At 44.4% G+C, this 23,392-nt stretch overlaps 2 long non-coding RNA genes across 4 annotated transcripts; one reads left to right on the top strand and one right to left on the bottom strand.

The window, feature by feature from the left end:
• Positions 1-7,866: 7,866 nt before the first annotated feature.
• On the bottom strand, positions 7,867-12,385 carry LOC120094163 (uncharacterized). 3 transcript variants are annotated; one of them, XR_015628212.1, is made up of 3 exons: positions 12,050-12,358; positions 9,800-10,540; positions 7,867-8,583 (listed from the first exon to the last, which is right to left on the bottom strand). It is a non-coding gene; the product is annotated as an uncharacterized LOC120094163 (long non-coding RNA). The 3 variants fall into 3 exon arrangements; XR_015628213.1 differs by having other exon boundaries at positions 9,143-10,540; positions 12,050-12,354; XR_015628214.1 differs by lacking the exon at positions 9,800-10,540 and having other exon boundaries at positions 12,050-12,385.
• Positions 12,308-13,537, top strand: LOC120094162 (uncharacterized). Its single transcript, XR_015628211.1, has 3 exons — positions 12,308-12,537; positions 13,039-13,174; positions 13,371-13,537. It is a non-coding gene; the product is annotated as an uncharacterized LOC120094162 (long non-coding RNA).
• Positions 13,538-23,392: the final 9,855 nt, after the last annotated feature.

The following is a 23,392-nucleotide window of genomic DNA, read 5'->3' as shown; positions in this document are numbered from 1 at the left end:
TTCCTGAGAAGAGACAGGGTGAAGAGTTAAATGTTTAATGAGGGAGGGGATTGTACTGGGAAAAGCAGTTACGCTCTTGTATTCAGTCTTCAACATGCTGGAGTTTGTTTTTGTTTTGTTTTGTTTTTTATTTGTTTGTTGGTTTGGTTTGGTTTGGTTTTTGTTTCCTTTTCCCCCTCTTCCTTTGCTAGAAAGATGGGGGCTTTGTCTCACTTTGTTTCTCCATCTCTGGTGGGATTTTCTGTCGCTGTGACAAATGTCTGTGATAATCTGAGGGGAAAGATTTATTTGCTCTCCCAGTTTCAGATGTCTTGGCCCACAGTTGAATGGTCCCATTGCCCGCCTCTGTAGCAGCTCAGAAGATCATGGCAGGATGCTGTGTGAAACATTCCTAAGGAGACAAGACAGAAAAGTCTATTTCGCCCCGGATAGGGAACAAAAAACAGACAACAGTAAGAATGGGAGAGGGGTTGCTCACAGAACGTAGGAGAAAGAGGTGCTTACAGTAACACGGGAGAGGGGGTGCTTACATGAGCACAGAAGGTATTGCTTACTGGAGAAGCAACCACTCAAAGGCAACCAAAGCCATGAAAAGCCCACCCCAACATGAGGGATCTACAGATGCTACCTTTGAGCCATCTGCCCACCTTGCAGGCAGTGGATAAGTCTGAGCATTTCCCTGGGCAACTGGTGAGTCAGAACCTCCTCCCTCAACAACTGTTTGTTCTTTCTATAACCTCGTGGAGGGGCTTGTGAATCCCCAGGGTGGTGTGTTTCAACTCAGGGAAAAACTGTCACTGTTATGTAAGGTGACTGACATAAGAGCTCATGACAAGGGAGGCTGCTGACCTCACAGTGGTCAGGAAACAGAGAAGGGACTGGATATGCCCACCCCCCAAATTCCAATGACCCAACTTGCTTCCCTTAGGCCTCATCTCCCTAAGACTACACCATTTCCCAACAGCACAGAAGGCTGATGAGGAAGACCTCAACTCAATAGCTCTTGGGGGGGACACTCCTGATCCAAACCATCACATTCCACAAACACAGCCCCCTCTGACAACTTTCTCCAGGAATGCACTCCATTTCACTGTGAAATTTGACCTATCGAAGGTGGAGCTCATTTTGTCATTTACTCTTGGTCAAAGCCTTCCTTGATTCCCTACAAGCTGTGTTTATTTTAAATAAAATACACACATAAAGACACAGCTTATGGACAGGAAACCAGGAAAGGGAATACCATTTGAAATGTAAGTAAATAAATATATCTAATAAAAATTTTTTAAAAAGAATAGAATAAAGGAATGTTAACAGTATGTACATATGGCAGAATGTGAGTTCAAGGAATAAACTTGTACAAAATAAACAAGGACACTTAAAAAATGATGATATTTACTGCAAAGCAGTTCTGTACTCTACATATAATGTTACCATTTACTAAAGGTAAAAGCAAATTTGAAAAAAGAAAAAAAGACAGCTTGGTTTTTGCAACACCACAAACCCAAGTCTTCCTAGGTTGATAGAAACAACATAGAAATGACATTTAAACATCTTCATTAGATGCATGTAATTGAACTCACATCTTTAAATTGTTGTGCAGAGGGGCTCAGTGGCAGTGGAGAATAGAGGATGAGGCCGTGACCACACTTGGTGTCTTAGTCACTGTTGTACTGCTGTGAAGAGACACCATGACCAAAGCAACTTCTATAAAAGAGAGCACTCAATTGGGGGGCTTACTTACAGTTTTAGAAGGTCAGTCCAGTATCATCATGATGGGAATCAGGATGCAGACAGGCAGACAGACAGACAGACAGACATGGAACTGCATAAATAGTTGAGAGTTTTACATATTGATTCACAAGTTGTAAACAGACAGAGAGAAAGAGGGAGGGGTGAGAAAGGAAGAGGGAGAGAGGCTCTGGTGGAAGTTTGTGAAACTTCAAAACCGATCCCAGGCAATATACTTCCTTCAACAAGGATGTGCCTCCTGATCTTCCTAATCCTTCTCAAGCAGTTCCACTTCTTAATGGCTAATCATTCAAATACATGAGCCTATGGAGACTGCTCTGATTCAAACCACCATATTTCACTCCCTGTCCTTCATAAGTTTATAGCCATATCATAATGCAAAATCCCTATAGTTTCTCACAGTTCAACACTGTTTAAGAGTTCAAAGTCTCCTCTAAGACTTAAGGCAGCCTCTTCATCATAACCTCTGTAACATCAAGGATACACACAGAGATGTGTGTACATTTGCCCATACATAAATCCCATAAAAACTCCAAACCAGGAGCCATAGCATAAGTATATGTGAAAGATCTGTAAGAAAAAAATGCCCATTGAAAGCATTACAAAACAAGCAAACAAAACTCCAAAAATAGCTTTGAGTTCATTCTGTGAGAGTCAACCACTACTGGGCATGGAGCCTGCCTTTGTGTGGTTTATATGCCCAGTGAGGCTCTATAGGAGAAGACTGAGTTTTTCCTTTTTGAACAATTATCAACTGGAATAGCTTCTGGGTGAAGGATGTTGGTTTGTCCACCTGTGCAGACATGTGCATGCAGTCTCTATGAGTTCATATGTGCACCATCCCTGTTGTGTCTAGAAGGCATGTTTCCTTGGTGTCCTCCATTCTCTCTGGCTCTTATAATCTGCTTGCTTTCTTTTCTAACCTGAGCCCTGAGAGGGGGGATTTGATGGACACACCCTGCTTAGGACTGAGTGTCCAAGGTCTCTCACTACCTATACATTATCTATATCTGTATCTACTACAGGAGGAAGCTACTCTGATGACAGCTAAGAAAGAAATTGACTTATGAGTATTGCATAGTAAACCTTCCTCCTACAAGGCCACACTTCCTCCAAAAAGGCCACACCTCCTAATCCTTCTCAAGCAGTTCCACTCCCTGGTGACTGAGCATTCGAACATAAGAGCCTGTAGGGATCATTCTCATCCAAACAACCACACCTGGCTAATTAGATGGGATAAATTATCGTAGCTTCTGCTCAAACCCCCATTCACAGACTGTTACAGCAGCTTCCCCAAATGAACTTTACCTTTAAACTTTCCTCCTTCCAAACCTTTTATGATGCCACTAACAGAGAAAGATCTTTCTAAAACACAAACCTATGTCATGATTTCAAGTGTTCCTGATTCTTATGGGATAAAGTCCAAACCTGGCATTCAGACTGTGATAACCCTGTGGTTTCTGACCTCAGTTGAAGAGTGTCCATGCTACTGTGTCTCCACTTCTCTCCACTCTCTACTCCACCCTTGCAACTTGGCTTTGTACCTCTTCCTGTCAAGGAGGGAGATCTATTTCCCTACCCTTTGAATTCAAGCTGTAGGTGGGGTTTCTTTGGCCAATAAGAAAAGGTAAAAACATCTCATTCTGGCAAACATTTTCCAGGAAACTTCCCATGCTCAAGAATAACTGCTGACACAGACAGTTCTTACCTGAAAATGTGGAGGCAGAACTGAGGCCAGAAAATCCCTTAAGTTCCAACCCTGATAGACTTTCCCTTCTCCACTTTATGCCCTACAAAACCTGAAGCCCCCAGTGCCACCACAGTCTGTTTCCTCAAGGAGACTGTAGCCCCTTCCATTATAAAAGAACAATCCTTCTTCCAGAGATGCCTGTCTTCTGTCTTTTAATTCTATGTTGCCTCTGTCAAATCCATTCTAACAAACAATATATGCCAGAAATGACTGAGTACCAAGTCCAAACCAAGGTTTCAAGAGGCCATGTCCAAATTCACTCACATCTACAGAACACATGCACATAAACAAGCCCAGGGAATCCAATTAGATGTTAAGAACCACACAGCCCAATCACCTCTATCCACCCAGCCAATTCCAACCAATCACTACACATCCTAGGCAAGCCAGCTTCTGGTCTAGCCCCTCCCTCCAGGCCTTCACGGATTTATGATCAAGCCTGACTAAAATCAGCCAAGTCTGGCCCTATCCATCAGAAAACTCGAGCTATTTTATACATCCCACACAATAATAAATGCTTATTGGTGGGGGCTGGAGAGATGGCTCAGCGGTTAAGAGCACTTACTGCTCTTCCAGAGGTCCTGAGTTCAATTCCCAGCAACCACATGGTGGCTCACAACCATCTGTAATGAGATCTGATGCCCTCTTCTGGTGTGTCAGAAGACAGCTTCAGTGTACTCATATATATTAAATAAACCTTTTTAAAAAAATAATTAAATGCCTATTGATAATCCTCTCCATTTGCAATGGTTTGTTATGTAATAATTGCTCTCTGAAATATCAGTGTATCTTCCCTACTTCCTTTTATTCAACTCAAGCTGCTTAATAGCTCCTGAGTCTCACAGTCATATTTCAGCACCTTGGCCTGCTGTACCCTCTACTGAGGAGGCTTGTTTCTCTTCCTTATCTTCAGTTTCTCTTCATCATTCAAGATCCATCAACATGATCACCCATTCGTCAGTTACATATTGAGATGTCAGAATTGAATATGGCATCCCCAGATAACTGGTGAAGGAAAGGCAACCAGTTAATGTTACTTTCCTCTTTCTCTCTCTAAGCACTGATTGTTTTCTCCCCCAACCCCAAGCATTTTGAGATCATCTTCCTATGTAGTCTTGGCTGGCCTGGAACTCATTATGTAAACCAGGCCAGCTTTGAACTCATGTAGATCCGTCTGCTTCTGCTTCCTGACTACAGAGTTTAAAGACATGTATCACTATGCCTGGCTCATATTGATTTTCTTATTTCTCCCTGAGCACTATAGTTCCTCAACTAAAATGTGTCTCAGCATGACTAAAGAATAGTACTAGTCTTAATTTATGAAGAGCAGATGAGATTATAAGGGCCAAGTACTAAACTTGGTGCCTTTTTAAAAAGCCGGATCATGTCAGGACTAGTCATGCCATAGGGCTCCTGTGTTATACCAGGGCGCCCTCTGCTGTGTGTGTCTGTCCATACTATTGGAGAATGAGTTTCCAGAATGGCTCATTCCAAGCAAACAGTGTCCTTAGGCATGGGTGTTCTGGGCCTCTCCCCTAATGCCATAGCCAGGGTCAGCTCCGTTCACAGCTGTCAGTAATGTGTATTTGTTTGTTGGTAGCAAGTAAAGCTGCTGTTTAGTGAGGAATGAGAGAGAGCTGTCCCAGCTGTCGTGGATTAAGGTGTCAGAGACACAACTAGCCAGTCTCTCACCACACACACACACTCTCATACACACTCTTGCACACTCACATACACACACTCTCTCTGTCTGTGTCTTTCTCTCTTTCTGTCTATCTCTGTCTCTCTGTCTCTGTCTCTGTCTCTGTGTCTCTCTCTGTCTCTTTTCCTCTCTCTCTCTCTCTCTCTCTCTCTCTCACACACACACACACACACACACACACACACACACAGAGTGGCAAGGCTTCTCCTTCTGGATCTAGCTTTTCAGTTGTCAGACTCTCTCATGGAGTTGTACAAAGTGACCTTGAGATGACCTGCAGTACCCAGAGCATGGAGCTGACAAGTGGGAAGAAAGTATACGAAGGTTCTTCTATCAGGGAAGGACAGGTCTAGACCCAGAGTTCACATGATCAGGACCAATCAGACAAAGCCCAAGAATGCTAGTCCCCAAAGTCACTATGCTGACTTCGACAAGGTCATATATTGACCCTATTTGTAATTTGAATCAACAAAATGTTCTGGTTTCGACTTTGTGTCTTGCTTATATCATAACTAATCCCTTCAGAAAGGAAGAAGATAGCTAGAAGCATTCTGACATGAAAAAATAGAACACCTGCCATGTTTGAAAGACAGGAAGTAACTACTCACAAAGGAGTTTAGCTCAGGAATCTGAGTGCAGTGTTTCAGTTGACAGAATAAAAATACTCGCAGATTACTGCATACAATTTTTCATAAGACAGAATGTATGCCATGATCACTAATCATATCACTGTTAAATATTAAAATAGCAAGAATGAAATATTGGCCTCTTAACTAATCAGAGTTGCTGTGATGGGCAGCCTTCGTGATAAGCCTGACTAGGTCTGAAATCACTAGAAGACACATCTCTGGGCACCACAGAGCTTTAACTGAGGCAAGCTCCACTGTTAGAATGAGTAACACTATCCCATGGGCCAGGCTTCAAAACCAAATAAAAAGAAGAAAGCAATTGGTTACGCAATCACTCGTCCCTCTCTGCTTCCTGGCTGTGGGCAAAATGTGAGTAACTACCTCCCTTCCTGAAGCCAGAATGGAAGCCGTTCTCCCACTACAGCTTTTTGTCATAAAGGGCTCTTGTTTTTCAAGCTATGATCCAGAATAAATCTGTCATTATGCTGTCACTCATGCAAGCAATGGAAAAAATAAGTATGGCACTGGGAACCATCACTGCTCAACCTGATTGCTGCCCATAGGCCTTTGGAACCAGTTTGTGTGAAGAAGACAGGAGAGCTTTCAGATGTAGATGAGAGCAATGGAGAACATTGTGAGCAGAGCTTAATTGCCCATTCTGCTGAGAGTTGGGAAGACCAGACTGTTGACAAAGTCAGACATCAGAGGCCCAGCTCGTGAGGCTCCAGAGGGAAATTGGACTGAGGTCATTCGTTTTATCCATTTTATCTTCTGGCAAAAAAAAAAATCTGACTACATTATGACTACATCGTAAACCACTTTAATGAGGCTGGATTTTAATTTCTCTGGCGGAGGAAATTTCAAGATAGACAGCATTCAAGCTACGGCATGGTTACTGTTCATTGCGTTTACTCGGATCGCATGAAGGGCGAAGAGGTGGAAAGGGTTCATATGGGCAAGGGAAGAAGAGAAAACAGGTCTAAAGACCTGAGTGAGAAAAAGTAGATACACTTTTTAAAAGCCTTAGTATCAATAAGGAGAAACCTTGTGTTCTGTACTGAAGCGATGGGAAAAGCTGCCCTGTGGGCAAAACTTAGCCTGTTAAAGGCCATAATCTATGAAAACGCAAACTATTTATGAAGAAGAGGGTCTGAACTGAGAATGCAGCCACAGGGATTCTCTCCTAAAAAAGTAACCACCTAGGGAAGTATTCTCCCTAGCAACATCAAAGATGCCACACAAGCCACCAAATCTGTGACAGATGGTGGGTATCCCAGGGCCAGACTATATTACAAAAGTGGCAGCAGACCTTGGCAACAGCATCCGCACAGTGCTGATTTTGCCTGCACGCAAAATGGAAGAGTTGAGGATTCATAGAGACCTGGGCCAACGTTCCAGAAAGCTTCTCAAGCCTGCAATGTAAGAGTCCTTGCAAGAAGGGCCTGAGAAGCCCTGGTATGAAACCCTGAAGGTACAATCTGGGTTACCGTGGAGACCTGCTGGATGCTGGAGTTGTCTTAGTCGGGGTCACTGTTGCTATGATGAAACACCATGACCACAGCAACCTGGGAAGGAAAGCGTTAATTTGGCTAAGCTTCCACATGGCTCAATGTTCATCACTGAAGGAAGTCAGGACGGGAACTGAAGCAGGACAGGGACCTGCAGGCAGGAGCTGATGCAGAGACCATGGAGGGATGCTGCTTCCTGGCTTGCTCCTCATGGCTTGTTCAGCCTTCTTTCTTATAGAACCCAGGACCCCCAGCCCGGGGATGGAACCACTCACAATGGACTGGGCCCTTCCCTGTCAATCACTAATTGAGGAAACACCCTACAGGTTTCCCTATAGCCAGATCTAACGGAAGCATTTTCTCAGTTGGGCTGCCTCCTCTCTGATGACTCTAGCTTCTACCAAGGAGACATAAAACTGATAAGCCAGTAGCAATGTCCACTGAGACTTGAGATAGGTCATGTGTATGCTAGTGTTATGCCAGAAAGTGTCTGTGAACCTCAAAAGACCACCAAGGAGCCGATTCTGATGCAATTGCACTAGGGTCTCTTTATTCAAGCTCGAGCTTGGACCACACCACCGTCTCTAATGCAGTAGAACGGGAGGGTGCAGCCCCGAGCCTAGCTTCAGGCAAGCATTTATAGAGGCAAGAAAGGGGGTATCTAGCCTGGCACACATCTGACTGGGCGGTGGGGGGAATATGGCCTTTAATATAACTGACTGGTGCTGGGAGCCAAGTCCTAAATCTCGTTTCTGCTTTCCTCCTGATTGGTGGTTGTTAGGAAGTGAAGTGTCAGGGGCAGGTTTGTAACCTGGAGGTGCAGATTTCTTGGGGGATAACCTGGAAACTGGTGCTAGACAGCGGCTTGTTAGCTAACTCGAGTTCAACCTTAGGTCAGGTTCTCTAAGGTGGAGTCTGAACCCAAAATCTAGTCTCTCGCTCCCCCTTTCTCCGGTGACTAGAGGGCCCAACCATGGGCTTGAAGCTATTATCATATTTTAGAGGGGCTCAAGGTTGTCATCACTTAATCCTCGTGGTGTCCCTGGGGTTTGGGTAGGGGCTCCAACTGTGGGAGACGGGAGAATCCTGAAGCTGAGTTTCCTTGGGCTAGTCGTGGTCGTCTTCAGCTGAAAACAGTCGATCTGGGCTGTAATCCTGTCGACCTTTAGGACAGTAGATGTGGTCAAGATGATAACACAGGGACCTTTTTAATGAGGCTCCAATGACCCCTAGCCAGAGGGGGATCTGTTTAATAAAGAACATAAAATTTAGGCCAAACATGTTTCCGAGCCCATTGGACACTTTTGAGATCGCCCCGTAATTCTCAGGTATGACCTCTACCTGTACGTAGTCCCAGCTAGTGAAGGGAGTTTCATACACAGTAGAGAGCGAAGGGAAGGAGAGTTATATATTCACTCATCACCAGTCTCTTAGATCAGTTCAGTCAAGGTCTCTTTTAGGGTCCTGTTTATCTTTCCTACCTGCCCTGAACTCTGGGGTCTACATGTACAATAAAGTTTCCAATATTGGCTAGTCCCTGTCCTGCCTGGGACATAAAACTGTCCACTGCCAGACCCTGTCATCTGGGGAAACCCACACTTGGCAGTATGTCCTCTAAGAGCTTCTTTGTCACCATGGATGTAGTCTTATGCTTAGTGGGGAAAACCTCAGTCCAACCTGGAAAGGTATCTATAGACATCAGTAAATATTTATATCTAAATTGTTCTGGTTTTTACCTCTGTGAAGTCTGTCTCCCAGTAGACACTAGGCCTTGTGTCCCACTGGCAGGCTTTACAGTTCTTACCAATCTCAGCTATCTTTGCGTTTGTTTAGCGTTGGCATCTCTAATCCTGATATTATGATGCCATATCAAATCCTGCATTCTCCGGATGCATGTGTGGGAAGAGCAGTGAATCTTCTGAAGTATGTGCCGTCCCATTTCTTCTGGCACAATGAGTTTGTAATCTGCTATTCTCCACTACCCCTCATCATACTGGGACGTGGGCAAATTTCTAGCCCAGATTACATCATCTTTCAAATACTTAGGGTGGTCAGGGAGCTTAAGATCCCCTGAATCCAGTGTGTCAGGCTGCTTCATCTGTCTTATTGTTGCCCTCTGAAACTGGGTCCTTCTCTCTCTCTGGTGTCCCAAACAATGGATGATGGCCACCTTCTTAGGTCCCCATAGACTCCTCAGTCAGGAGATGACTTCTTTCCTTCTGCCATCAGAAGGGCTCTCTTTATGTAAATACCGCGCCATGGACATGAGCAGTAGCAAAGGCATACCAGCTATCTGTGTCTCTTGTCTTCTCTCAGCTCTAATCCCTTGGTTAGAGCTACCATTGACGTTCTTGTTGGGAGTGGCTCCGCCCATATGATCTCAGTGTTTGAGACCACCGCTGTCCCAAGTGTACCTCTGTCCATCCTGAATGAAGCTGTTCCTATTGGTGCACCATGTTACCTCTGCATCCATCTGTATCCTGAAGATCTGGTCTGGTCCCATGGATGTGGGCCAAAATGTCCGAGCAGTCATCGAGGTCTGGTTTAGGCAGCAGGGAAGCTGGACTTAGGGCAGTTGGCACCTAAAAGGTTATTCTAGGGGGATTTAAGAGGAGAGACTGGTAATGAGTCATTTTGGCATTGGCAACGGTCAGGCTTTGACCCAGTGACACTTGGTCAGCATCCTTAACCAGAAGGGCCATGGCTGTGATAATGCACAAACAGGAGGGCCAGCTTCTGGCAACTGGATCTAATTTTTTTGACAGGTAGGCCAGTGGCTGGTGCCAGGGCCCAGGGTCCGAATCAAAACCCCTTTTGCTGTCTCTGATCTATCGTCCACGAAGACATGGAAGGGCTGAGTCACTTCTGGTAACCCCAAAGCTGGTGTAGAAATTCCTTTCTGGCCTTGGAGAACCACCTCTGACCTTCTCTTAGTATGTGTCTCCCAGATTTAGGAGGTCACCTGTGGTTGTCAGAGTAGGGTCTTCTTAGTGGAGGCTCTGTAGTCTAAATTTCCCAGGGCCTCCAAGAGGTCCTCGGTCCCCTCTAGGCTTTTGTTTAGTTTCTGCTGCCACCAGGAGGTCATTCGCCAACTGTAAGAGTCAGGTTAGGAGGCTGGGTTCTGTATTCACTTGGGTCTTCATGGAGGGCCTCATCGAAGATGGTAGGTGGCAGAAGGGTCCATATCAGCTAATCCCACGCTCTGGAGCAGGCCATTCAAGGCACCCAGGAGGAACAGCACCCAAGAGGATACAGAGATTAGGAACTGTTGGGTGGGTAATGTGAGGGTTGCCCTGCCCACTCCCAAGTCCACTGTTTTAGGGTAGTCCGTGAGAATTGTTTAATTCCTGTTGGAATTAAATCCTTGGACCCACGATTTCTTTGAAGAGACTTTAGCAAGGCTTCAGGCTTTAGCAAGACAGAACATTGAGCTCTACTAAATATAAGGAAACTGGTGACTTTCCCCTTTATTTTTCATATTGTTTTTTCCCAAGATGGACTGTTCTCAATCTTTAGGCCCCCTTCTTCCCCCCCTCCCCTTTCTCTAGAAGCCAGGAATCACTTTCCTGGTCTCTGTGGTGAAGAGAACCTGTAGGAGCTGTTAGCGATCATTGAAAGTGGGCTGGTGAGTGAAGAGGACTGCCTTCCAGAGACTCACTAAATCTCGAGGGTTGTGTGAAAGGGGGAGATTCTGAGCTCTCCAGTTAAAAGGATCACTGGTGGCAAAGAGCCAAGAGTAATGAGGTCAGTGTCTTTGGTGGTTGACTGGCCCAGCTGCATGCAAGGGCAATGCAGACAGACTCAGACTCAGGAGGCATTGTGTCCCTGCAGCAGGTGTCCCTGCAGCAGGTCCCCCTCCCCTGCCTACAGGGCTTTGCCTGTGGCCGAGGCACCTGCAGAGGCTGCTGCTCCACCTGAGGGGTTGAAGAAGGTGGGGGTGGAAAAATATAGCCAAGGCAAAAACTGCTGCCTGTTGCCTGGGGAGAAAAAGCTTAAGCCAAGAGGGTGGGTCCTCTTGAGGTCTCACCAGACTAACACATGAGGTATTTGGTCCAGGTGGCCAAATGTGAGGTTGAGAATGCCTTTCTTGATCCCCTGGACCAACCCCAGGTCACAGGATCCCTCCAGGGGTCAGCTAGTATTGCCAGTAGGGCCATTCTGGACTGCAAAGTGTGTTTAGCTTATCTTTCCTAATAATGACAGACAGATTCTGTCCCCTAGTTTTAACATTTTTAAGCAATTTTAGTGGCGTTAAAGACACCTGTCCCACCTGTCCCACGTTAAATGTCCATCAGAAAATTGCCCCATAACAAGAAACACAGACAACAAACACAAAACACAAGAAAAATGCAGCCATTGCTCTCTGTCAGACAGGAATGAGAAATAACCAGAGGGTGGCGCTCACACACAAGAAAAGAATTCGTCCTCTCTGTCAGGAAACAAAGGAAAGTAACCAGATCTGTGGGCCCCCAAGGCTCTCTGAGCCCACGCCCACCCCAATTGAGAAACTAAGTTCTTCAATCAGGGACCGGAATGTCTTTTAGCCCCTGTGTGATTGTGACTTTGCCGAGAGTTTGCCTAATCATTTTGACCACGAAATACAGATTATTATTTTTTTTTTTTAGACCTCTTCTCAAGATTTACAGACATGGCGCCACTCAGAGTTTATGAATAGACAAAGACACAGACAGTACAGACAGGAATTTCTTACCGGCTGGTATTGAAACCCTCCAGGTCGGTGGTCCTGGAAGTCTTGGAGTTCCCAGCCAATCCACGAAAATATTGTACCAAAAAGTGTCCGTGAACCCCCAAAGATCACCAAGGAGCCGATTCCAATGCAATCGCTCTAGGGTCTCTTTATTCAGTCTCGAGCTTGGACCACACCACCATCTCTAATACAGTAGAATGGGAGGGTACAGCCCTTAACCTAGTTTCAGACAAGCGTTGGTAGAGGCAAGAAGGGGATATCTAGCCTGGCAAACATCTAATTGGGGGTGGAGGTGGGGAGGCGGGCTCCATTATGACCTTTAACATAAAGGTTCAACCTTAGGTCAGGTTCTCTAAAGACGGAGTCCGAATTCCGAGGCAATCACAGTAGGCTCTTCATTCAAGCTCGAGCTTGGGCCACGTCATTGTCGGTGATGCAGCAGGACAGGAAGGTGAACGTCCTGGCCCTGTTTCGAGCAAACATTTATAGAGGCAAGTAAACGAACCAGGGGGTACCCAGCTTGGCACATATCTGATTGGGGGGCTATTATGGTACTTGTTGCCCTTTAAAATAATTGGCTGGTGCTGGGAGCCAAACCCTAAACTTTCCTAAGTAAATATCTTTAGATACAACTGTAACTTCTGCTTTCTTCCTGATTAGTGGTTGTAAGGGAGTGACCTGGAGACCAGTGGTAGGTACAGGCCTGGTGTTTAACTCCAGTTCAACCTTAGGTCGGGTTCTCTAATATGGAGCTTGAACCCAAGATGCAGTTGGTCCGGTCTCTCAGTCACATTCCTCCCTTTCAGAATGAGAGGGTTGGTTATTTGTTTTGTTTTGTTTTGGTTTGGTTTGGTTTGGTTTGGTTTGGCTTGGTTTTTTGTTTTTGTTTTTGCTTTGTTTTTGTTTTGTTTTGTTTTGTTTTTGCCATTGTATACTGGAAGAATACAACTGGTGTTTGATTTTACTAACGCACAGTTTGTCTTTAATCTCAGAAACGACTTTGGACTTTTGAGGGGTGCTGGGAGGAACTGTCAGAGACTACTTGGAGATAACGTGACTTGGATTATGAAATGACTATGAGACGGGCAGGAAAAGCTAAAGATAAAAGTCCTGGATTTAAATGTTTGGGTAAGTTGGGTGTGGTGATAGTGAACACCTTTAGTCCCACACTCAGGGGGCAGAGGCAAGAGAATTTCTGTGCATTCAAGGCTGGCCTGGCCTACATATCCAATTCCAGGCCATCCAGGGCTACCTAGTATCCCCGTCTCAAAAATAAATATGTAAGGGGGCTGGAGAGATGGCTAAGCACTGGTTGCTCTTCCAGAGGTCCTGAGTTCAACTCCCAGCAACCACATGGTGGCTCACAACCATCTGTGATGGGATGCAGTGCCCTCTTCTGGTGTGCCTGAAGACAGCTGCAGTGTGCCCACATACATCAAATAAATGAATCTTTTAAAGATAAAATAAAAATAAATAAATATGTAAATTGAATGTTTGTGAGTCAGGTTGACAAGGGGTGAACTTGTGATGGTGACTTTTCATCCTGCCCTTGACTGGTGAGAATCACCTAAAAAAACACATCAAGGGGCGTGGGGATGGTAACAGTGTTCTAGAGAGGTGTCCCTAGGGTGCTCCCGGTAATGGTCTGGGATCCCGGGCTGAATAAAGAGGAGAAAGTGTTCCAAGCACCAGCTTCACCTCTCTCTGCTTCCTGACTGCAGACAAAATGTGACCAGTCACACCACCCTGACTCCTGCCTCCACGGCTGGAGCCACTCCCATTACCACGCCTTCCTTCCATGATGAACTATACCTTCACATTGTGAGCCAAAAGAAATCTTTCTTTTATTGAGTATTTTGTTACAAGAAAAGTAACCTTTTGCTTAAAAAGAATGCATTGTTTCCTTATTAGCAGCTGCCACTGTACACTGTTGTGAGACAGGAAACGTGTGTGAGGGTAACTTGATTTTTGTTAAGATTTTATGGGTTTTGTTTCCGTGCTAATGAGGTGGCTCAGCAGGTAAAGGTCTTTGCCGCTGAGCTAGATGACCTGAGTTTAATCCTCAGGGCCCACATGGTAGAAAAAACAAAGCCCACTCCTACAAGTTGTCCTCTGAAAGCCATGTATAGCACATGTACATACACGCATATGACATAGGTCAATATATAAATACATTTTTAATGTTTTATTATATATAGAGTTCTGCCTGCATGTATGCCTGCAGGCCAGAAGAGGGTATATCTTATGGCCTCAGATGGTTGTGAGCCCCATGTGGTTACTGGGAATTGAACTCAGGACCTCTGGAAAAGCAGGCAGTGCTCTTAACCACTGAGCCATCTCTCCACTTCCATAAATACAATTTAAAATGTCAAAATCATATTCAAAGAACATTTCTCTGCAAAAGAAAAACAGGTGTTTATTAGATGCTGGCATTGTGCATGGCTTTTTTGATAATATAATTGATGGAATTTCAAAGCAACAATAGTAAGTTAGGCCCTCTGATTATGCTGTTCTTCTGGGAGTTTCTGTGTGCTTTGCTGGGCTACGAAGCTCCAGCCATCTCTTGAAACCTTCATCTAATGAGAGATTTTACATACTTCAATGTTGACTTCAGAGAATTCTGACCTTAGCTAAAACGAGTAAACTTGTCCCAACTTAATTCTTCCTCAGAACTCATAGAGCAACTGTTAGACTAGTGAGCTTCCTGTGTTTGTACTTTTCTATCCACATGTCCTAACGTAGACCATAGGGCAGCCCACACCCTGGCACTGCACATCAGGTATGGATGGTAAAGCTAAGGACAAACCCTCGTCTTCTGCCTTTAGTTCATTCTCAACCTCTTGGCTCTGCCTTGCGTTGACTCACAGAACTGTGGTAGCAGTGTCTAGTGACCTGCAGGCATCTAAACTCAGAGAGCAATTCTGGCATGGCAAAGGTTTTAAAAACCAAACCAATCTAGACCACTGCCCATGTCCCAGACTAGCCTGTTGGTGAAACACACTGTGTGTACCAAAGTAGCACTGCACTGTTGAAATGCTACACCAAAAGGTGAGCCTGGTGGCAAAGGACTATAATCCCAAATACCTGAAGTATGAGGGTCATGAGTTCAAGACCAACCTAAGTAAGCAAGCCCTTGTTTCAAATTAAAAGAGAAAACAGGGGAGTTTGTTCTGTTTGGGTTGTTTGTGGATTTGGGGGGTTTTGTTTTTTGGTTTTGGTTTTGGTTTTTGGTTTTGGTTTTGGTTTTTTTTGGGGGGGTATTTTTGTACTGTGGGTGTCGTTTTTTTTCCTGGTAATGCATTTGCCTATCATATGTTAGGCCCTGGAATCAGCCCTCAGCATCATGAAAAAGAAATTGGAAATAAAGTAATAGCCTGTCTGTGGCTGGAGAGCTGGCTCAGCGTTTAGAGGGCTTGCCGCTCAATCATGAGAACTGGAATTTGAAACCCAGCATCCATGGCAGGTGGCTCATAAACACCTGTCATGCCAGCTTCAAGGTCCAAATCTCTCTTTTGGCTTCCATGGGCACCTGCGCATGCACACACACACACACACACACACACACACACACACACGCACACGCACACGCACACGCACACGCACGCACGCACAAGTAAAATCAAATAATATAAAAATCTTTTTAATGGGCCGTCTTTGGATCTGAAGAACAGATCGGGATTTGTATCTGGGAATGTGGGCTCTTGTAACTAGGAGTCTTATAACACAGTCTTCAAAATGTCCAGGAAATAACTAAAATTGTCTTAACAGATAAAGAATTGGGCAAGTTATAGCAACTCTCGGTAGGAGAGACAGTTAACAGGCAGCCACCCACAGGTGGCCCTCTATCAACACTGTTAGACAAGAGCTTTAAGGCAGCCCTTCTGACATGTCCTGTGAAGAGAAGGGAACACACTAAGGAGATGGGCAAATGTGGCTGGGTAGACGGTAAGTGAATGAACACAGAAATGAATATATTATTAATGTCAAACTTGTCCTAAGCATTTTAAAAATAATAGAGGTCATTAATTTTGTAAAAGCAAAAAATTATAAACTAGAAATACCTCTAAAATATATGAGGTATTTTAAATAAAACATAAATTTTTATTGAAATTCTCCCTTTTGAGATTTGGGGGGGTTATTATATTTTATACGCAGGGGTGTTTTGCCTGCATATAGGAGTGTATATCACATGCACACGGTGACCACAGAGGTCATCGGAAACCCCTGGAACAGTTGTGAGTTGCCATGTGGGTAAGAGAAGGGAATTGAGCCAGATCCTCTGGGCGAGCAAAGGTGCTCTTAGCCACTGCACCAGCCCCGCCCACCCGGCTGCGTTTTGAGACAAGTTCTTACCATGTAGTCCTTTCTGGCCTAGAGCTCTTTGTGTAAACCCGTCTGGTTTCAAACACAGAGATCTGAGAACTTCTGCCTCCCATGTTTTGAGCTTAAAGGCATGCACCACCATGCTTAGTCTGAAGAGCTTGGTTTTTAAAAAGAACAGATTAGAAAATCTGGAGAAAATTAGAAAATATGGAGGGGAGGGGGTATCTGAGGTCTTGATAATTTCAGTTTTCTTTTTTAAAAGCTATTAACTATAAAGTTCATCCAGGAGGGTGAGTGTGCAGACTCCTTAGGGGGTGGTGCATGGGACAGGGCCAGCCGTGCTTGCTGGAGATTCCTCTCTTAGCAGCAGCTCTACTTTGACTCTCCTCTAGTCAGAAAAGGAGGAACAGGGTTGTGCCTGTTTACGTTGTTTAATAAGAATGTATTGGCATTTATTTTTATTTTTAAAATACATATACTTTAAAATGAATAAATAAAAGAAACTGGAAAATAGTTTTTAAAACGGTAACGTTGTAGTAAAAAGACAAGAACTGGCCGGGTGCTGGTGGCAGAAGTACATTGTTTTAATCCCAAATCTCCGGAGGCAGAGACAGGTGGATCTCTGTGCATTCAAAGCCAGCCTGGTCTACAGAGCAAGTTCCAGGACTGCCAGGGCTGTCTCAAAACAAAACAAAATAAAACAAAACAAAACAACAACAACAACAAAAAAGACTAAAACACCAATTTTTTTCTTTTCTCATCTAGCCCAACACACACACACACACACACACACACACACACACACACACACACACACATCAGTGTCACAGCTCTGGAGCTCCACTCTAGCCACCACACCTAAACTAAGCATTGTTTTGCAACAGAATCTGCTGCTTTGGGTTCTTTCCGTCTATTTTGTATATCTACTGTTTGTCCTTTCAGCCTCACTTTCTGAGGTAGGTACATCCGTACCATCATCTCCACCCTCAGAAGAGAAAAACTGACTGGGAGCTTTAATTTACTTATTCTGGGTCGGTCGCTACATGGCTAAGTCCGGATTAAAACTCAAGTCAACACTGCCAAAGCCTGTGCTTTTTCTGGTCCACCGCGGTCTCTCTTCTGAGGAAGAAGCTATGGAAAGAATCCCTCTGGCTCGTCTCGGGGAATGGGATACTGTGTCAGTAGGAGGATTTTCTAGCCAAAGTGTTTGTGCCTGTGATGATTCATATTTAGATCATGTTCCTTGAGAGTAGGGGAAGATATTTGTAAGCAGCTGGTTTTAACATCTGAGAGTTGTAAGTAAGATTCCAAAAGGAACCTGCCAACCAGATGGTAGGAATAGGAGAGGTCATGGCAACGCCTGTTTTCCACACAGCTAAAATGGCAACCCTTGATGAAATTTCCTTCCCACCGACCAGCCAGGCCCGGCAGCACGTGCCTCTTATTCCTATACTTGGAAGGCTGAGTGAGGTAGGAGTATCGTGAGTTCATGGCCAGCCTGGGCTTTAGGTTAGGTCCTGCCTTTAAAAAGAATAAATAAGGGGTTGGGGATTTAGCTCAGTGGTAGAGCGCTTGCCTAGGAAGCGCAAGGCCCTGGGTTCGATCCCCAGCTTCGGAAAAAAAAGAACCAAAAAAAAATAAATAAATAAATCTGAGAAATTCAGAATACTTATGATTCCAGTACCAATGATCCCCACACTGGTACTTTTCTGTATCGTGTGTGTGGAAGGCAGCCTGTGTGGGTGTGTATGCATTTGAATACGTTCATGGACTCGCCCTGTATGAATGTGTAGGTAAGAGGTTGATGTTGGGTGACTTCCTCATTCTTTAATAATGTGACTATCCACATTATTTCTTGAGACAGGGTCTCTCTCTGAACCTGAGCTCACAATTTCAGCTAGATCAGCTGGCCAGTGAACTGTGGGGATCTTGCCTCTTCTCACAACCCTACACACACACACACACACACACACACACACACACACATTTCTCCAATCTCAGCTTATGAACGGGGTCATGGATGCACAGCGCCATATATGGCTTTTGTGTGGCTGCTGGGGATTCAAACTTAGGTCCTCAAAACTGTGCGGTCAGCACTTGACCCACCACCCATCCATGTTCTCACCAACAGATTTCTAAGACACGGCCTATGACATTTCTTTGTTCTGTTACAATAAAAATCTTCCTGAAATGGGCTAAGGAAGTCAATCAGCAATAAAGAGCACCTCTTGCTTTTGCAGACAGAGTTCAATTCCCATCACCCATATGTAGCTTACGACTGTCTGTAACTCCAATCCCAGGATATTCAATGCCCTCTTCTGGCCCCAGTGGGCACCGGGTATGCAAACGTACACATACATAGATGAAGGCAAAACACTCATACACATAAAATGATATAAATAAATTTTAAAAGTAAATAAATAAATACAAAAGCTTCATGAACCTGGTATTTGGGATAACCTGAATCCATGTTCCCAGTCTATGGTCATTCTTACTGGCTCCAAAATAAACTACCTGACCTCATTCACCCTTGAGATTAGTACTGTGTTCACATGTCTGCCTGTCCTACCCCATAAAAACAGGAAGCCATATTCCACACTTCTCTTTTTCTCTCATCTTTTATCACGAACCCCAATCACATAGATGGATCACCAACTCCCCGATCTGAAACATTTTGTAGTTGTATAACACTAGAACAAAAACTCGTCAAACTTTACTAAGTTTTTGTTGACAGAAGAGCTAAGGATTATTTTATTAAACATGGTTAGGAGTTATTTTACTTAGGAAATTGGCTTAAAACTTCAGGGAAGCCAAGTTTAATAGCATATTCTGAGAATCCCAGAACCAAGAAGGCAGACGAAGTAGGGGGATTGCCATGAGTTCAAAGCCAGACTGGACTATATAGCAAGTTGCAGGTCAACCAGAGCCGCCTCACAGTGAGACCTTGGCTTGAAATGAGCACACAAACAACTTCATGCCTGGAGCTGGGCCCAGCAGTTTAGAGCAATAATTGCTCTCACAGGAGAACCTGGGTTCAGTTCCCAGCACACACATCAGGCAGCTCTCAATCTCCTGAAACTCCAGCTCCAGGGGACCTGACACCCTTCGCTCCAGCCTCTGTGGTCACACAAGCACATATACACTCACATATATAAAGTATTAATAAAATATTTTTTTATTTTTCAAAACCAGAACATTCAAGCCAAAGTGTTTCTGCTATTGCCTCCCCCACTGCCCTTCCCCTGCCCCCCAAGAAAATGTTAATTAATTTTTCTTATCTCAAAGCATGTAAGATATTATGATATAATGATTTATAGTTAAAAACAATATAACATAGAATAACTCATAATTGTTTAAGATTATTTAATCTTTAAACCACACATTGGGAGTGCAGTCCTTTAATCCCAGCATTCGGGAGGCAGAGGCCAGCAGGCCTCTGAGTTTGAGGCCAGCCTGGTCTACAGAGCTAGTTCAGGACAATTCAAAGCTACCTAGAGAAACCCTGTGTGTATGAATGCAGTGGTTTGTGTATATGAGTGCAGTGCCTCCTAAGGCCACAAGAGGGCCTCAGATCCCCTAGAGCTGGAGCTGGGGTTACAGGCAGTATGAGCGTCCCAGGGTGGATGATGGGAACCCAGTTCTGGTCCTCTGCAAGAGCAGTGGGGGTTCCGAGTGGCTGAGCCATCACTCCAAGCTTAGAACAACTTGTATTTCAGGACCAAGATTTTTTTTTTTTTGATTCATAGCCAGATGGAAAAAAGCTCTTAGCAATTTTTTTCAAGTCATCATAACTTGTATTCTAAAGAATATTTGCTAATTTTGAATTACAAATGAAAAATGAGCCTATCAAAATGTTTGTCCAGCCGCACACCACTCTCCCTGAAGAGCTAGTCCCGAGGTCTCATCCCCAGATGTGAGCGTCCACATGGCTTGAGTAAATAGGTCTGAAGACTTAGGCTTGTTTTAGTTTTACCAATTCCCTGCCGATATGAGGGGTATCTTTTTACTCTGAAGGACAAATTTACCCGTTAAATACAGCGTCCTCTGTATCAGCGAGATGACACCAAAACAAGTATCTCTGGGACACTAAAAATATGAGCAATGATGAGAAAGGTCGGGCACAAAATGTATATGCTCCACGCCACACCAAGATGCGCGATGGCTCTGAGGATAAGCATCAATCACATTAAAAATGAAAGACGTGATCTTTTATAATGACATTCAACGTGAACTGGTCCGAAATTGTCCTTAAAGTCGGCGGCATATGGCCTAATGTGTAATATATCTAAGATGGGCAGTCTCTCACACCACACAGGACTCTCTCATTCGCAAGCCAGGATTTATGGGAACCACCACGTGACCAAATCAACTCTTCAAGTCCAGCCTCACGCCTTTTCTGTTGCTCTGCGTTCTGAATGTGGCTCCTGTCATACAGATCTGCTGGGATAGGGTGGAAGAAATGGCTTCCAGGAAAGGTCTCTCATTGTCTTAGCTCTTACCTCTTCCATTGACTAAAAATCACTCTACTCTCCTCGATGGTTGTTGTTGTTATTGTTATTGTTATTTGCTTGCTTGCTTATTTTGTTATTGTGGTTTGCTTGCTTGCTTGTTTGACTGGTTGATTATATATATATATATATATATATATATATATATATATATATATATATATATGAGCTCATATATGGAGCTGGAAATTGCCTTGACCTTCTGACCCTCTTGCCTTGACCTCCTGTGTTTAGGGATTGCAGGAGTATACAACCACACTTAGTTTATGGTATATTGGGATATTGGGGATCTAACCCTGGGTTTCATGCGTGGAAGGCAAACACTCTATCAACTGAGCCCCACAGAGAAATCCTAAAATGGACTGTAAGACACTGGAAGTCCTTTCCGTTCTGAATGGATAGACAGCTCAAAGGGAATAAAGCAAAGGTGAGACAGCTTTCACAGTGATGTTTCTCATGACCACCTCTCAGAGAGTCTCTCAGAGTTTGACATTATGAAGACAAATTGGCCAGGGTCTAGTCAGATATGTGGTGATAAAATTGATATATTGATATATCTCAGTATATATATATATATATATATATATATATATATATATATATATATATATATATATATATATATAAAATCACCATTGACCAGAGAAATAGTCAGGATTTTTTGACTTTTTTGTTTTGTTTTGGTTTTTGGTTTTTGGTTTTTTATCTCCAGGCTTCTCAAGGCTATGTCAGAAAAAAATAAAGTGGAGGGGTGGGGTTGACAACTGACAGTCAGATCTGAGTCACAGGACTGGCTGGAGCTTGTGGGCACTGCCCTAGACCACGGTCACATGGTGCAGACTCCATGTGTGCTATGGAGGAAACCCACCTTTGTCTCACACTGTGTGAAAAGAGCACAGCTCTGAATTATAAGACCCTGAGCTCTAACCTTGGCAGAGATGCCCATCAGTGGGGAGGTGGAACCTGAAGAGACCACCTTCAGTAGCTAAATGGGGCCCCCAGTGGGGGACTGGGGACACCAACCCACCTTCAATATTTTTGACCCAGAGTTGCTCTTGTCTCAAAGAAATGCAGGGACAAAAATGGAGCAGAGACTGAAGGAATGGCAGACCAGTGACCGGTCTGATTTGGAATTCATCTCATGGGTGGGTGCCAAACCTGACACTATTACTAGTGCTATGTTGTGCTTGCAGACAGGAGCCTAGTATGGCTGCTCTCTGAGAGGCTCTACCAGCAGCTGATAGAGACAGATGCAGACACTTACACACAACCATTGGACTGAGGTCAGGGAACCCTATGGAAGACTTAGGGGAAGGATTGAAGGATCTGAAGGGAGTAGACCGAAAGTGTCAGCTAACTCGGACCCCTGGGAGCTTCCAGAGACTAAGCCACCAACCAAAGAGCATACACAGGCTGGTCCAAGGCCCCAGGCACATATGTAGCAGAGAGTGGTCTTGCCTGGCTTCATTGGGAGAGAATGTGCTTAATCCTGTATGCCCAAGGGAAGGAGGATGCCCAGGGCACAGGGGGAAGGGAGGGATGAAGAACTCTTGGAGGGAGGACCAGGATGGGGTGGGCAACATATGGGATGTAAATAAATTAAAAAAATTTTTTTTAAACCTGAGCTCTAAAGAGAAGGCTGTTCTGTGCTGTTTCTCCTTGGGTCTAATCTAGCTGTCAGATCAAAGGTTGGGGGTCAGGATCCTTCCGTGGCTCCCAGGAGTGGTGACCAGGATTTCACACCACAGCATGAGTGCTCCTTCCTCAAACCTTTAAAGCAGTGAAATGAAAAGAGAAATAAAGTGCAGAGGTGGGCCAAGGGAGGAATTGATGCTTGCTGTCTCTAAAGCTCTTAAAATCTGAATGACAGTTCCTTTGTGCTCTCTGAAGGGGAGTCAAAACGCGCTCTTTCATAACATGCCCTTAGGTTAAAACTATTACACTTGGCCAGGCAGTTCCCGGTTGCTGCCGTGCCCACTGCTGTCTTTGCAGTGTTCTAAATAAACCCGTTTTCTTTAAAAATAAATAAATAAATAAAACAAACAAAACCCCAAATCAAAAGCCGTTTTTAGTGTGTGCAGAGGGTATTTGCACAGCTGAATGCGTGTGCACCTCCAAGGGCAGGCAAGTGGAAGCCAGAGTCAACTGTCACATGTTTTCTTTGGTTTCTCTCCACCTTAGATTTTGAAACAGAGTCTCTCACTAAACCAGGGGCTCACCAGTTCAGCTATAGACTGGCAGACCATCGAGCCTCTAGGACCGGCCTATCCCTGCCTCATGCCCCACTCCCAGGTTATAACTGGGGCTAAGGGTGCCTATAAGCCTATAAGCCTATAAGCCTATAAGCCTATATGCCTGCCTATAAGCTTATATGCCTGCCCACAAGCCTATAAGCCTATATGCCTATAAGCCTATATGCCCTGCTTAACTTTTCCATGTGTGCTAGGGACCAGAACTCGGGTCCTCATATCCACTGAGCCATCTCTCCAGTCCACATTTTATTAATTCTATCTGT

Source organism: Rattus norvegicus, chromosome 8 (assembly GCF_021556685.1).
Source record: "Rattus norvegicus strain SHRSP/BbbUtx chromosome 8, alternate assembly SHRSP_T2T, whole genome shotgun sequence".
NCBI classification, from domain to species: domain Eukaryota; kingdom Metazoa; phylum Chordata; class Mammalia; order Rodentia; family Muridae; genus Rattus; species Rattus norvegicus.
This window is presented reverse-complemented; position numbering and strand designations above follow the sequence as displayed.